Source organism: Zootoca vivipara, chromosome Z (genome assembly GCF_963506605.1).
Source record: "Zootoca vivipara chromosome Z, rZooViv1.1, whole genome shotgun sequence".
Taxonomy (NCBI): Eukaryota; Metazoa; Chordata; class Lepidosauria; order Squamata; family Lacertidae; genus Zootoca; species Zootoca vivipara.
The window spans coordinates 27,436,818-27,440,252 of record NC_083294.1 but is presented as its reverse complement, the minus strand read 5'-3'; positions in this window follow the sequence as shown (position 1 = coordinate 27,440,252).

The window sequence follows — 3,435 nt, the reverse complement described above, 5'->3', positions numbered from 1 at the left end:
CGGGGTGCGGGGGAAATGGAATAGAGTGGTCTGAATACGGCGGGCGCACGCGGGTGTATTTTAGGATTTGTATTATTTTGCTTATTGTGTCCCTAAAATGTCTGTGCACGCCATAAAGCTGAGCTGGATGAGAAATGTGATGGGGAAGAAGGCGGGAGGGGGAAAGACAAACTAGGTAAGCCCAGGACCAAACTCAGTTGAGTTTAGGGCTGCTTGTTTGGAAAACGAAGGCACTTCAGTGTCACGCCCCAACGGAGCTCGCAAGTAAGACGCAGAAAGCCCTCTGCTGCCTTAACCCCGCCTTTCTAAAAATAATTTAGAAGCCAAATGCCTCCGATCTAAGCTTGCAAAAATTATTAGTAAGGAGATGGGGCCCGGGACCTTGGCAACGCGGCTTTGAAATATTTGGAGTCTCTTGCGTTTGCCTTTTGTTCTTTTTATTTTCCTATCCCTCACCTCCAGATCCTTCCTCCAACTTCTTGTCATATTGTACCAGATGGTTGTGCAATGGTGATTGGGAGCCATTAGGCGGCGCAGTTTCTATGCAGAAAGGCGCTTTAAAAACACCCAGTAGCAAGTTGTTAAGCCGCTTGTACAGTATTTTGATTCATTTGTGCAATTGGTATATAGATCTGTGAGCGGGGTGGCTTTATAGTTCGCAGGGGAATTGTCACTCAGGCGATGCTTTGCCTGCATTTGTAAAACATAAGCGCCCGTTTTGCAAACACGTTTGTGCCTCTCTGGAGCTTGTCTGCTGCGTCAAGCGCGAGATAATGCTAAATGTGCCCTTGCAAAAAAGCTCGCCAGGACCCTGTCGCAGGTAATTTGGCAGGAATTCTCCAATTTTAAAAAAAGAATAAAAGCTGGGACGCATTTGACGTAATGACGTGCAGAAAAAAAAATCTGCTTCCTGGTGTATTGTGGGAACTGTAGTCTAGGAGTTTGAGATGATCTGAGAACAGGGAAGACCTGACCTGCATCAGAAATGCAGTTGTGAGGGAAAGCAGCAGCAGACCTGTTTTATTGATTTGGTTCGTGCAATATCTAGTAGGGACTGGAATTGTTGTTGTTGCTTCCGCTGTCCACCGCTCGCAGAAGGGATAGAGAAGTCTAGTCTGCCTAACTAAATGGCAGAATAAGTGGGGTGGGTTGTATCTGTGATCAGATTTGCCACAAGTCTGATTGATTCTGGACTTGTGTCTGCTTTCTTCTATGTTTCATACTGTGTTGCAGACTAAATTGGAGCTGGCATGGCTTGTTACTTTTGGACTAAACACTCAATGTCTAAGAGGTCATTATAGTTTGGAGGAATATGACTAGTCCCCAAGTCTTCTGCCTTTTAATAAAATGAAATGAAAGCAAGTGTAATAGCTTGCTACTGAAGATGAGGCAATGCAGGTATGCTTTTTTAAACACCATATTCTTATAAAAATTTCACACCCTCTTATTTTGTAACTGAGCCTCTTCTCAGGGACCTCTTCCAAAAGCTTGACATTGTGACACAGATTTTCCTTTTTTTTTGTTTTGCATAGGTGATACACAGGAGTGGGATTGATGTGGGACTAAGCTCTCACACCAATTTCCCCAGCAATATTTAGCAGCCATGGAGCCTGGAGTGTGAAAACCCACTGCTGTAGTTATTTGCTGCCTTTTCTCAGCCCTTTGCACTGCCCTTCAGCAAAATAGAAATAGAAGTGGAAAATTAGGCTAGAGCAGGGGTCACCAAGACTTTTTCAGCCGGTCCACTGTCCCTCAGACCTTGTGGGGGGCCGGATTATATTTTTAAAAATATAAATATTCTGCAAGCTGGTCCCACAGCTGCCCCTGGACCTGGAAGAGGAACGCACTCTGCACGCACTCAGGAGCACATCTCGGCGGTACCCGCTCACTGGCATTGTTGATGAGCAGCAGGCGCTCCATCGGCCTGTCCCCGCAGAGCTCCCAGGTGGCATGCACCACGTGCTGTGGCCCATTGTCCAAGGCCAGGTTGGCAGGCAGGCCACACACACGCGCAGCTGCCCAGCGCACCAGCACCAGCAGCGCCAAGCCAGGTGTGGGGCCAGCAGGCGCAACAAGCTCCGACTGAAGCCCCGCAACATGCCTGTCACGATAATCATGGTGCGGCCCAGACCCGCCGCTTGCCCACCAGCCTCTCCGTCCATGACTGCGCCAGGTTTACCTCAGTGCAAGAGCAGTGAGGTTTTAGATTGGCTGCAGGAGCTTCCTGCAGCCAGTCCAAAGCAGTGCAGCTTCGTGGAAGTCAGTCCCCTCTTGGTGAGTCACCCGCGGCTTCTTTTCAGGGAAATGCCACACCAGTTTAGCTCAGCAGGGACTGACTGAATGGGTGGCAGGGTCCGCGGGCTGGATTTACGAGCTTGCTGGGCTGCATCCGGCCCCCAGATTGTAGTTTGCTGACCCCTGGGCTAGAGCGACACCTACCGTGCCATTGTGCAACACATGTGTAATTCTATGGTTATTGGGATATGTTGCAGAATGTAAAGTACAGGATAATTCATTCATTCCCAAACTATAGTTTAAACAATGAGTTCAGTTGTCACAAATAATTGTGGTTAGTTTTTAATAAAAATCAGTTACTACTCACAGATGTAGGGGACAGAAGAATGTCTATATGTGTAGGCCCGAAGCTTGCTGTAGCTCATTCTTATTCTGGGAAATCACTGTTTCCCATTACTTACATCTGAACCAGGTAAATTATTTATTTCTCATATAGCAGTCTCAGTCCAGTAAACTATGTGTAATTGGACTGAGATTTAGCACTGTATCCATCTGCTCTTTCTTTCACAACTGTAACATAAAAATTATGAGGTTTGTGAAGATCCTGGTTTCATGACCTGATTTGTAGTTGGGAGATTAAACCACAGTTTTCTGATTCATGCATAATGGAAAACAGGTTTTGCATTATGGCATACAAAAAGGGGTTCTTCATCCAGCAAACCATAGTTCATTGGACTGAAATAATTATATGTGAACCAGTCCACAGTCTCAGCATGCAGTTAGTGCTATACAGTATTGCAACCTTTGCCCTCTGCACTATGGTAAAGCCCAAGCCTATGCCAGCTTTAATTTTCTATATCAGCCGTGGCCAACTCAAGTGACTGTGATCTACTTACAGAGTTAAAAACTGGCAGTGATCTACCCCCCTTTTTTGGGGGGGGGGGTTCAGGTCAAAGTTGTTGAACTTTTTTTTTTAGAAATGAAAGCCCTGTTTGGGGGGTTTCAGGTAAAAGAGTTGTTGAGCTCTTTTTTAGGGAGGGGAAAGCCCCATTTTGGGGGGGTGCAGGGAGAAAAACTTGAGCTTTTTTTAGCCAAGCCGAAGTGGTTGCGCTTCTATGGGGGGGGGGAGCCAGTGATCTACCACGATCTACCTGTTGGACGTGCCTGTTCTATGTCATATTTCTGTGAAAGTTTCTTTTT